The sequence below is a fragment of the Anolis carolinensis genome, chromosome 3 (assembly GCF_035594765.1).
Source record: "Anolis carolinensis isolate JA03-04 chromosome 3, rAnoCar3.1.pri, whole genome shotgun sequence".
Lineage (NCBI taxonomy): Eukaryota > Metazoa > Chordata > Lepidosauria > Squamata > Dactyloidae > Anolis > Anolis carolinensis.
Window position 1 is genome coordinate 10,940,979 of NC_085843.1, and position 13,477 is coordinate 10,954,455.

The 13,477-nt window shown below is 39.7% G+C and overlaps 1 protein-coding gene across 13 annotated transcripts in view; it reads right to left on the reverse strand.

The window, feature by feature from the left end:
- The window catches only part of tenm4 (teneurin transmembrane protein 4), a 1,874,213-nt gene that overhangs the window by 591,766 nt on the left and 1,268,970 nt on the right, over positions 1-13,477 (reverse strand). For all 13 annotated transcript variants that reach the window (XM_062977060.1, XM_062977059.1, XM_062977071.1 and 10 more), the window contains one exon: positions 11,213-11,319. The gene's annotated coding sequence lies outside the window, so the exon portion shown is untranslated. The remainder of the gene's footprint in view (positions 1-11,212; positions 11,320-13,477) is intronic.

Genomic DNA, 13,477 nt, shown 5'->3' on the forward strand with positions numbered 1-13,477 from the left:
TTAATTCAGTGTTGAGTCTAGGGACTGAAGGTTTTAAACACAGGTCTCCAAATAATAGCTCTCCAGAAATATGAAAGCTACTCCTTCCATTGCATTGGGAATTGTGAAACTATTTCTCATACCTAAAGCCCAATTGCTGAGCTTTCACTTTCTCTTTGCATTAGGATTTTGAACCATTCAGCTCCTGTTCTTCATATCCCAATCCCAGACAAATCCAGTTAAATGCCCGAAAAGGGGGCTGAGTTCACTTAAGGCAACAAAGTTGGGAGGCCGCAGCTGATGGAGAATGTATTGAACAGCTCATAATTAAGCCTGAACTTAGATGTAATGAATTACAAGGAACAGTGCTTTTGGCAATTATTATTATTATTTTATTATGACACAGCAAACAAGATAGATATGCTGGATTTCGTATGACAAAATCACAAGTCGAACACTGCCCAAGTGTCTAGGACTGTGTGATGTATTTTCGGATGGTGCGTGCAGATCCCAGTAGGGTGGCCTTTTGCAGTTGGCAGATCGCAATTTTGTCAATGTCTATTGTTTCCAAATGCTGGCTGAGATCTTTTGGTACGGCACCCAATGAAGGGATTCTGGCCCAGCAATAACAGAGTCACACCGGAAGACCTCTAAAATGCCTAGGGAGGACATACTTTGTCAGATACAGATTAATGATACTGTGGATATGGAAATCGTAGTTACTATAAGAGATAGCAAAAGCATAACGAAGTTCCATTGTAAAAGTAATGTAACAAATAGGAGCAAGGTCACCTAAAACTGTTTCGATAATTAGACATTCTTGTTGAAATGTCCTTAAAAGTAAATGTTATGTTATTGTATTACCATTATTTAGGTCCTCCCCTCAAAAAAGTTACAGGAATGGAAATGTGATGAATAGGGTAACAAATAATTAAATAGGTTACCTTTTTATCATCAAAGAGAGTAACAGGAACCTGTTGCCTTTTAAACACTGACAATGAGCCATGGAACATGTCACTTAAAACTTTCCAAGTAGCTTTCCAAGTCCAGAATCAACTGGCCTCAGGGGGTTTAGAGGACATTCTAAAGCAGGGGTTCTTAACCAGGGGTTATCTTTGTAAAATGCAATTTTAAATTTTGAATAACCCTAACATTTAATTTAAAGACATGCCATTTTTGAGAAAAGGCCCGTGATTTTCACCTGACTGGCAAAGAAGTCCATGAAACAAAAAAGGGTATGAACTGCTCTTTGAGAGTCAGCATGATTTGGAACGAAAAGCTAGGGGGGCATCTACACTGTAGAACAAATACAATTCAATCTCACCTTAATTGCCATGGCTCAAGGATAGGGAATCATGGAAGTTGTAGTTTTACCAGATTTTTAGCTTTCTCTGTCAAAGGTTTCTGGTGCCTCACAAACTGCAGCTCCCATGATTCCATAGCACTGAGCCATGGCAGTTAAAGTGATATCAAACTGCATTAATTTTACCATGTTGACAAACCTTAGGATTCTGAAAGAGCAGGATTCAAATCATTGCTCAGTCATGGAAACCTACTTGATAATTTTGGGCAAGTCACATTCTTTCAGGAAGGCAATGGCAAACCTTCTCTGAAGATGTCTTGCCTAGAAAACTGTATGATAGGGTTACCATAAGTTGTAGTTGATCTGAAGGCATGGAACTACAAAGAAGAGAAAAGTCTCACACTACCAGAGTAGGCAAAAAAGTCACTCTACAGTCCATGTGGCTTTTGCACACAGAATGGGGTGGCTACCACCTTCACCACATTAGCAATGTGTTTTGGAGAGGGCTTATCAGTGATTTTTTTTTCAAATCACTGATTGTTGATGCCCTTTAGAATCTCAGTTTTAGCTGAGCAAACACTGGCATTTGGCCCTGTTGGTGGAGTGGACTAAAACCTACCTTCTACTGGAATTGCTTCCAACCAAATGAAATAAGACTGTAACTGTGATACCACATTTCCCAGTTTTCTGACTGAGCTCTTTCTCAGCTTCTAATGAAGGGACAGGGGCCATAGCTTTGCATATTATATGTTTTGCTTACAAACATTCAGCCTATGGCATGTCTACCATACCCACGGTTGGCACACCTACCACACATATCCTGTGTGGTAGGTGTGCCAAAGACTGAACATTTGCCCATTTGTAAGCAAAGCATGTGATATGCAAAGCTATGACCCCTGTTTCTTAGTTGGAAGCTTCCTGGAGATGAGAACTCAGAAGTTCTACAAATATTTTCTATTGTGAGCATCCTGGAGACCTGTTTTGCATGAGAAATAGGATGTGTGACATTTTTGCATGAACAAGCTCCCGTTATGGAAATATACCAGCTTAAGGAAAGGACACATTTCTGTTGAACATTTCATACGTTTGCTATGAAATTCCAGCAAGGATTTGCAAACTTCTGACATTAAATCATAGTTTTATATAGACCATTTGATGAAATAACAACTTATCACAACTTGGTTATCTGCTTATGTGGATGGATTGATCTATTTATTGGTCAGGGAAACCTTGGCTGGAATGCCAATGTCACCCATCAATGCTCTTGTGCAACTGATATATTCTGTTCATGGTTGTTTAAGCAGAGTTCCACAAGTGTAACCATTGAACAAAACATAAAGTGCAATTGTTAATTATGAATGGAGTGCTACATACTTGATTTTAGCCCAAAGCTTCCCAAACTCTAGTCTTCCAGGAGTTTTGAATTTCAGCTCCCAGAATTCCTGATCATTGGCGAAGGTAGCTCAGGCTTCTGGGACTTGAAGTCCAAAACACCAGAGGTTTAGAGTATGGGAATCACTTCTTTAGTCAAAAGGGTGAAAAGCAAGGAGCCTGCTAGTCTTTAAAGATATTCAAAGGAAGACTTTCTCACTAAATGTCTGCTCCCAAATTCTGGTGTTGCTTTTCATGGAAGGCTCAGTTGGTAAAGATCTTTTTATTTAGATAGGCCTTTTCCTCTTATTTAGGTAGACCCTTGGCAGAAAGGTCTTTTATTGGGTATGTTATGCTTCTATCCTTATGTTGCAAGTCGCTCGCAGTTCCTCAAGTCGCTCCTGACACACACACACACACACACACACACACACAAATCCTTATGTTTCAACATGTTTTTAATAATGTTTTAATTTAGTTTTGTTAATAGAATTTTTTATTTAATGGATTTTGTACAACTTTTGGATCACAGGGGCTTTAGCTGTACTTCTGTTTAATGTTTATTACTGTAATTGTTTATTCATAATTACGGACTTATTCTTTGTAAAATATGCTTGCAGCTGTTTTACAAATATTATCTTCTGTGGAAAAACACAATTTTTAGTGCAGGAAACTGTGCTTTCTGTGTAGATCTACCACACATCAATTTTGCATACAGGAAGTTCCCAATTACAAAATTTTCTGTGCAGAAAACAGCTTTTTCTGTGCAAGAAATAATATTTCTGTGCAGGAATATACTCTTCTGTGTAGAAAATGCTGTTACCCGAGCAAAACAACCACATGCGAATTATGTGTAGAGTACGTTCTGAATTGTGAGAATTTTCATTAGTCTAGGTGTTTTCCCTTTAGAGTTTTTTTAACACTCCAAAATATGTTTTAGGATTATTTTGAATAATTTTGAATTCTCTTTCTCTCCTAAATTTCTTGTTTTCTTCATAAAAGAGAAGGTTAATAATAGTCAAAGAGTTTATCTGAGCCATTATGTACACGTTAGGAAGAACTTGATGGTAAGAGCTGTTCAGAAATGGAATGGACTACCTTGAAGCATAGTAGATGCTCAATCCAAATGAGATTAGGTGAACACCTGCCTGGGAAACTTTAGCTATAAAGTCGTACACTGATAAGGGAATGGATTATTTATCTATATACCGTGTTTCCCCGAAAATAAGAGAGTGTCTTATATTATTTTTTAATCCCAAAGATGTGCTAGGTCTTATTTTCAGGGGATGTCTTATTTTTCCATGAAGAAGAATTCACATTTATTGTTGAACAAAAAAATGAACATTTATTCTATACTGTACAGTTGTTGTCATCACAAACCAACATAACCAAACCAGACAAACTGTGATTTTTGTCAAGAATTTCTTGTTACTACCATTATTTTCATATACAACTGGTATGTACATTTACCAATCCTGCATGCTATGGTGTTTTGTTTGGTGGGCGCCGGGCATGCTTCCAAACAAAAACTTTGCTAGGTCTTACTTTCGGGGGAGGCCTTATATTTAGCAATTCAGCAAAACCTCTACTAGGTCTTATTTTTTGGGGATGTCTTATTTTAGGGGAAACAGGGTATCTTGGGGTTATTTCCAGCTGTACAGGTTAATGAAAAACAGCTTATCCAGGATTCTTGAAATTTCTCCGCAACCTGTAGTTAGATGGGATATTGGATTAAATCCAGGATGACCACTCATGCCATGTGAGACCATGGTCTCCAAATGAACATGGATCCAGAAACTCTCATAGTAAAGTTTCCATAACACACACTGCCTTCTTGGGAAAGATAAGAGGCAAAGAATAGATCCCTGATGTCTCAAATCTAAGGAACCGGCCATGGATTGGGTAGACATAGTCTCAGGGAGGTTGAACCTCAGAGTTACAACAAACAAACTTTCATCTCTCAAGACGTTCTCACCAGAATAACTCATTTACCGTCAGAAATATTTTCTGCATCAGGTCTTTTGTGTCTTAGCTTTGTCTAAACCCATGAGGGAGAACTGCAGATCAAACAGAAATGTGATGGGTTTGATTTTGCATGAAGTCACTGTTTGTGGATTTGGGAGATGTCATAAAGCCCCCAGGAGCGAAACCTTGGGACTCTTGAGGTGTCACCAAATTTTTGTTATAAAATAAAAGTGACAGCAGTCCCACATAAGCCTATCTTGAGAGAGATGAAAGTTTCACTTTGAAGTTGAAGCAAATCTATGGGGGGTGGGGAGGGGAATGATAGAGAAGTACTCAAAGAGAAATTCAGGGAAGGAATGAAGGTATTGTTCATTTGGTTCACTTGTAACATGGGGATAAGGACAGACTTCATGAGATGTCAGGAAGGAAGAAAATACATCTCTTTCTGGGTAAGCAAGAGCTGAATATCTTCGCTGCTCTGGCCAAAAGGACAGCAATTTTAATTTTTTTGGCTGGTCTAAGAGCAAAGCGAACCAGTCAGTTGATGGTACAATGCCATTTTGGCTCTATTGTTCTGCTTCAGAACAGAAACATCCAATATTTAGATGTTCTTCACATTGAATATATGTCAGAAGGAAAGCTAGCATGTACCAAGCAATGAGCCCTTCAAGATTGTTTTATTTGAACCATAGCCCTTATTTTAGTTTGCTTTGCGTGATTGCAGTAATGTCTAATGTGATGTGATGATGGTGGTAAGTAGTGATGATGGTTTGGATTTTATCAGTTAGTCCCATTTAGATTCTTATATCAGTTCCTGAATGGTGAGTCAGTAGGGGTGCATCTACACTGTAAATTTAATAATAATAATAATAATAATAATAATAATAATAATAATAATAATAAAGCATGAACATGTGAAAACTGTGGTCAGCAAAGAATACACACAAAGGGTCAGAAAAATTCTCAAAAGCAAGCTCAATGGAGGCAACACCATCAAGGCCATAAACACCTGGGCCATACATGTCATAAGATATACTGCTGGCATCATAAACTGGACACAGATGGAACTGGACAATTTGGACAGAAAAACAAGAAAACTCATGACCATCCATCATTCCCTGCACCCCCGCAGCGATGTTGACCGGCTCTATCTGCCTAGAAGATCAGGGGGCAGAGGACTCTTACAAGTCAAACAAGCAGTCAAAGAAGAAGAACATGCTCTGGCAGAATATGTAAAGCAAAGTGAAGAACCTGCTTTGATTGAAGTCAAAAATCAGAAACTCCTCAAAGCACAGCAGACAAAAAACCAGTACAAGAAAACCACACTACAAACTAGAGCTGACAACTGGCACAACAAAACATTGCATGGAAAGTTCCTTGACAAAATTGAAGGAAAAGCTGATAAGGAGAAGACCTGGCTCTGGCTCACAAATGGGACCCTGAAGAAGGAGACAGAAGGCCTGATCCTTGCAGCCCAGGAGCAAGCCATCAGGACAAATGCAATTAAGGCCAAGATCGAAAAATCAGCTGATGACCCAAAATGCAGACTGTGCAAGGAAACCGATGAAACCATTGATCATATCCTCAGCTGCTGTAAGAAAATTGCACAGACAGACTACAAACAGAGGCACAACTATGTGGCCCAAATGATTCATTGGAACTTATGCCTCAAGTACCACCTGCCAGCAGCAAAGAACTGGTGGGATCACAAACCTGCAAAAGTATTGGAAAATGAGCATGCAAAGATACTGTGGGACTTCCGAATCCAGATTGACAAAGTTCTGGAACACAATACACCAGACATCACAGTTGTGGAAAAGAACAAGGTTTGGATCATTGATGTTGCCATCTCAGGTGACAGTCGCATTGACGAAAAACAACAGGAAAAACTCAGCCGCTATCAGGACCTCAAGATTGAACTGCAAAGACTCTGGCAGAAACCAGTGCAGGTGGTCCCGGTGGTGATGGGCACACTGGGTGCCGTGCCAAAAGATCTCAGCCGGCATTTGGAAACAATAGACATTGACAAAATTACGATCTGCCAACTGCAGAAAGCCACCCTGCTGGGATCTGCACGCATCATCCGAAAATACATCACCCAGTCCTAGACACTTGGGAAGTGTTCGACTTGTGATTTTGTGAGACGAAACCCGGCATGTCTATCTTGTTTGCTGTGTCATACAACGTCGTTGTGTCAATAATAATAATAATTTATTTGTAACCCGTCCTATCTCCCAGAGGGGACTCAGGGCGGATTCCAGCAAAAGTAACAAAGTGGCAAACATTCAATGCCAAAAACAAACAAATAACAATCATGATTATGTTCCCCTTGTGGTCCACTAAGACTGCTTGATCTTTTTCACATCAAAATAGAATGCAACTGAGACTTTCTTTGATCTCTTCCCTAGGCTACTATTGACGCAGCCTAGAATCGCATTGGCCTTTTTCGTTGCTGCATCACACTGTGTGACATTTTTGCATGAACAAGCTCCCGTCAGCTTAAGGAAAGGACACTGTTATTTAATCCTTTCCAATTCCTGGCTATTACTAATCTCGCTGCTGTCACTACATATGTAAATATTTTTTCTTTGTTTTCTTTTTCTTTAAAGGAGTTTGTTTCTCCACTAATTGGTACATTAAGTAAGCCTAAGAGGTAAAATTCAGGTTTAAAGTCGAATTCCATATTTAAGAGTTTTTTGCATTCCATATGGATAGTTTTCCAGTAATTATTAATTACTTTACAATTCCACCACATGTAGAGATAGGAAGCCACTTGGTCTTTACACCACCAACATTTATTATCTAAATTACTGTACATTTGGCCGAGTTTTTTGGGTGTTAAGTACCATCTGTGGATGGTCTTAAGCCAGTTTTCTTTTAAGTCAGTAGAATAGCAATATTTTATTTTTTTATTCAATTTATTCAAATGTTATCCCACTCATCCATTGTTATTGATCTACCTATATTTCTAGTCTACTTCAGCATAGAATCTTTAATTATTTCACTTTCGGTGTTCCACTCTAATAATTTATTATATAATAATGTTATAAGGAACCCCAGTGGCTCAGTGTATTAAAGCGCTGAGCTGCTGAACTTGCAGACCGAAAGGTTCCAGGTTCAAATCCCGGGAGCGGAGTGAGCACCCGCTGTTGCTCCAGCTTGTGCCAACCTAGCAGTTCGAAAACATGCCAATGTGAGTAGATCAATAGGTACCGCTCCGGCGGGAAGGTAACAGCGCTCCATACAGTCATGCCGGCCACATGACCTTGGAGGTGTCTATGGACAACGCTGGCTCTTCGGCTTAGAACTGGAGATGAGCACCAATCCCCAGAGTCAGACATGACTGGACTTAACGTCAGAGGAAACCTTTACCTTTAATAATGTTATAATTTCCTTATTTCTATTGAATAAGTTATCCCAGAAATTACTGATCATATTGAGTCCCCTAATTTTATCATTTTTATAATTTTCTTTTATTTGATGATATTGAAACCACAAGATATTCTTTTAATCTTTCTGGATTTCCTCCAAGTTTTTAATAGGGGGGGGGGGGTATCTGTGGAGTTATTTTCTTTCTTAATTAATTCTCTGTACGTTGGCCATTTTTTCCAACCAAGTAGTCTTTGTTGATTTGCCTCTAGGGGAGACAGCCATAGGGGGTTTTTTTCATTAAAATATCTTTTATATTTTGTCCAAATTCTGAGGAGGGCCGACCTTATAAAATGATAGTGAACATACTACAGTTCCAGCATATCATAGAGTATGGTATGGTATTAACTTCTGGGGAAACATATTACAGAATCATGTACTAGTACTACCACAGCTACTGCTGCTATTTCCATATTTCTAAAACACATGGATGTTGTGGATAACTGTGCATGTATGTGCTTTCAATTGCCTTCCAACTCATAGTGATCCCATTAATTTCACAGAGTTTTCTTAGGGTCCTTTTATACATGCAGTGACTGGGATAAAAAATGGAGGTGCTAAACGACGTTTCGGGAAAGTGCAGAATCGGGTTAACAGCTGAAAAGCATGTGTTTAAAAGGTGCTCTTAAAACCCGATTCTGCCCAAAATGTGCACCTTTGCATGATCCCTGCAGTCATCAAAAATATGTGAATTCTTTCCCATCACTCTGTGTGGACTGCTCCAGCACACATACACTTTTTAAAAGCCTGAAACAGCTGTCAAATCGGGCTGTCAAACAATTGAGCCACGGATACACAGGTAGCTAAAGGAAAGCACAATTGGAAAGCCAATAGAACTCCCTGCAACCATTTCTGCCTTTATTATAATATTAAACAGAGTTTGAATTAACAGTTGGGTGAGGAGAGAGAGATATAAGAAATCTGCTTGTGTATTCATTAGGATCTCTGCATGTGCACATATGGTCCAGCACATCTCAGAGAGAATTTAAAAAAAAAACCAAAAAAAAACTCCTGCCGGAAGTCCCCTATTTGCCTTATATCTTGATCTACTTCAAGGAAGATGTGAGGATGACAGGGGACTGACAGGTCTGTGTTTAAACTTACTATCTGGTCCTGGGATATTTTGCTCCACTTTTATAGCCCGCATTTTGACGCTGCCTGGAAGTGCCCTAAGTCAAAAAAGAAATTGGTTTTTGCCAATTCCTTCCTCTGAAATATAGCCTTCAGCACCCAAATGTTTCCCTTTCAAGTACTAACCAGGGTTGACCCTCCTTAGCTTCCAATATTGGGTGCTATCTGGTGCTTTTAGGCATTTAGATAAAAATTTTTAGAGGAAATAATTCCACTGTGGTGAAGAGGAAACCGTTGCTGTTTGCACTGACTATCTAAAGGAGGAATTTGTAGAAATTATTGCATGCGGTTCCTTTCTGCACGTCTATTTACCATTTTCTTTGTTTCAACAATACCCTTAAAATATCAATGCCATTAAATTGGACCACAAAATAGGCTAGAAAATGTCCCCATTTTCACTGTTGAGAAACCAGCTTTATTGATGATGTGACAGAAGTCTCTTTCCTTTGTTCTATTTTGGGGGGAAAAGGAAGAACCTCACAAAATGAAACTCCAAAACAAACACAGACATACAAAATAACCATCTTATGCAAAGCTTGATGTGATTCAGAAGAAAGCAGTAAAGCACTGCAATTCACTGCACAGGATTTAGTAATTGAATCCTCCAAGGATAATGATGTTGACCTTCCCATTTGGAAATAAACTAGGCATTCAGCTTATAAGTGCCATTCACATTAATTCTAATTGCCCATACATGGCTCCACAGCACAACAACTGCTGGGAGGACAAGGAACAGGTAAATAATGATTATCATTAGCTTGTTTTACAAACAACATCAACAAAGCACAATAACTGTTTCTTTACCATGCAACATCCAGCTTCCGGATGACATTGTTCCAATATTTGCATTTTTATCCAGAGCATTTTCATCCATGGTTCAAAGCATATTAAAAGGATGGCCATCACTAACGCAAAGGTCTTCTAGCTCAGAATGGTGCCTTTGAACTACACCCAGCTTCTAAAAATAGGGAGTGAGAAGGAGGCATTGCATGTGTCCAGCTCTGGGCACCACAGTTCAAAAAGAACATGTCCTGAGAAGGGCATCCTTAAGGATCAAAGGTCTGGAAACCATACTCTATGAGGTAGAACCTAGTGAGCTTGATTTGTTCGTCTTGGAAGAAGAGAAGATTAAGAGGGGACATCCACGCAGTCATGCCAGCCACATGACCTTGGAGGCATCTACAGACAACGCCGGCTCTTCGGCTTCGAAATGGAGATGAGCACCAACCCCCAAAGTTAGACACAACTAGATTTCATGTCAAGGGGAAACCTTTGCCTTTACATGATAGCTATATTTAAATATTTGAAAGGTTTCTGTCCTGCACCCAGCTCTATTCTATATCTTTATGATTGTGATTTGGCAGCTAAAAGCCCAAAAGAATTCTAGACAGCATCTCTAGACTGAGGGAAATAAATGCCCCACTGTATTCTGCTTTGGTCAGGCCTCACCTGGAACAGTTCTGGGCACCACGATTCAAGAAGGATGTTGACAAGCTGGAATGTGTCCAGAGAATGGCAACCAAAATGATTAAAGATGTGGAAGCCAAGCCCTATGAAGAGCATTTTAGGGAGTTCAGTATGTTTAGCTTGGAGAGGAGAAGGTTGAGAGGGTAAATGAAAGCCATGTTTCAATATCTGAAAGGATCCCACATTGAGGAGGGGGCAAGCTTGTTTTCTGCTGCTCCAAAGACTAGAGCACAGAGCAATGGATTCAAAATGCAGGAAAAAATATTCCACCTAAACATTAGGAAGACGGCAAATCCCAGTATTCCTTTGGATGGAAACGTGTCAGCTGAAGTGGGAATATAATGCTACAATTACAGAGTGTGAAAGGGCTCCGGTAACTGCATTTGGTTAGAAATGGTAGCCTCCCATTTCATACTGCAAATGGATCCTAAGTAGCAATCTCCATAACATTTCACTCTGAAATGAAACCCCTGCAGTTTCACGTTATTCAGAGATGCATATAAATCCAAGGCTCCTCATAGTAAAGCAATGTCTAATGCAATACAGATTCAAGAAAGATTTGGATACCTGACTCCATTACAGTGGACTCGGGAACAGAAGTGACCTTCAATTCCACAGATCTCTTCTTGGTATCATTTGATTTTCCTTTTTCAAAGCCAGCATGGGACACCACTCTGAAAAACAAAACCAAGAATCATGTCATATGCATTTGGCCACCAGATGTAAGCAATTACAATTTCAATTATCCTCCTCCTCTTAAACAAAAGGAATAATTTCTGTATTTCAGTTCTGACTCTGCAGTAATATTGGGTTTTCTGTTCAGGTTTTGAGCACGATTGATACACTGCCCTTTATCAAGAGAAGTGTGTTTGTTTAAAGATATATCATTTTTTTTCCTGCAAATATTTACCAGTCAACAATCTTTTAACAATTATTGAATATGAAAAGTTATGGATCTCAACTAGCTAATGCTTTTTTCTTTTTTCTTTTCTTTTTGGAAAAATCACTAAGTCACAGCCATGAAATGTTTGGGAGTAGAGAAATATCTTTTTGTGTGCCTTCAAGTGATTTCAGAATTAGGTCAGCCCTAAGTCTAAAGTTTAGGACAGAGGCCAGGTAAGTGACCTTGGAGGGCCGCATCCGGCCCACGGGCCTTAGTTTGGTGACCCCTGACCTGGATGATCTCATAAGAGCATAGGTAAGCAAAGAGACCTCCAAAGACCATCTAGGTGGTCTCATTCGATCATCGGTAAGGAAAGGGACCCTCAAAGGCCATCTAGATGATCTCATCAGGCCATCAGAACACCATAGATAAGGAAAAGGACCCTAAAAGACCATACAGATGGTTTCATAAGACCACAGGGACCCTCAAAGGCCATCTAGACAATCTCATAAAACCATAGGTAAGGAAAGGGACCCTCAAAGGTCATCTAGATGGTCTCATATGACCATAGGTAAGGAAAGTGATCTCCAAAAGCCATCTAGATGGCCTCATAAGGCCGTAGCTAAGCAAAGAGATCTTCAAAGATCATCTAGATGATCTCATAAGGCCATAAGTAAGCAAAGAGACCCCAAAAGACCAGGTAGATTGAAGTTTAGGACAAGGGCCAGGTAAATGACCTTGGAGGGCTGCATCCGGCTCCCGGGCCTTAGTTTGGGGATCCCTGGGTAAGGCCATTGACAAACATATATATCCCTATCTGAAGGCAGCAGATATGATATTTATGCATTTTTGACTGCATGAACAGGAAATAACTTTTTGGTGTAAATAAACACATGCCAACAAAGGCTAGAAATGCAAAGGATGTTTGGGTTTCTCCCCTTTTCCATTGGGACATTGTTTTCTCCCCTTTTCCATTGGGACATTGTTTTCGAAGTATTCTTCACACCCCTAGCCAAAAGTGACAACCATTTCTCTTGGTGACTTTTTTTCCACAGAGGTTAAAACATAGACAAAATCAACACATTAACTGGGTGGAAGGAAGAGATGTACGAAGGACTCTTTTCTTAGAGAAGAAACACACAATCAAATCACCCGAAGGTCATTTTATGTATAATTTTCATAGTTTTCTGCATGAAACCAAATTTGTACACTGAGAACCATCAGAAAGCAAAAGTGTCACTATCTCCGCCATTCATGGGGACAGCTTAGGAGTATTTTGGATTCTAGAATTCTGAATAAGGGATGCTCAACCTGTACTAGTTAGAAGTGTGATATAATTATCATCATTTTCCAAACTGAGAAATGCAGAGATCAGCATAAGCTGGGGGCTGTTGGCCCAAGAAGGAGGATTTGACCTTGTTCTAAAAAAGCAGGAGAGACTCATCAGCAGCTGATGGAGAATTAAATGTGAGGCTCCAGCTGTCTGGAGGAACATCCATGCCTTCGAGGAGAAAGCCGTAGATTTTCTTTCTACAACCTAGGAGTGCCTTGGCATTAAGCTTGCCCAAGGATGAGAGACAGTGTCCCTGTCTTCCTAAATCAATCCAAATGCCTTTCTTTATTTTCTCAAGGAATTCTTTCTTATTTAGAAAACAACCGTTTCCTTGCTCAGATATAATGGGAGTGAGAGGTCTGCTTGTTATCCTTAATAAGGATGAAGTAAGGACACTAGGGCAGGATGGAAGGACGCCACCGAGGTCAAAGGTTTAGCTCAAAAAAAGGGTTTCCTGGGATGAATGATAAAACAGAATGGCCAATGTGTACAACAGGGTCACAAAGATTACCTCTGGCCTCAATGTCTTCCCAAAGGACATGTCTGTCATTAGTTGCCATCAAGCCAACTTGGACTTATGGTGACCCTATGAATGAGAAAGGTCCAATAGCTCTGG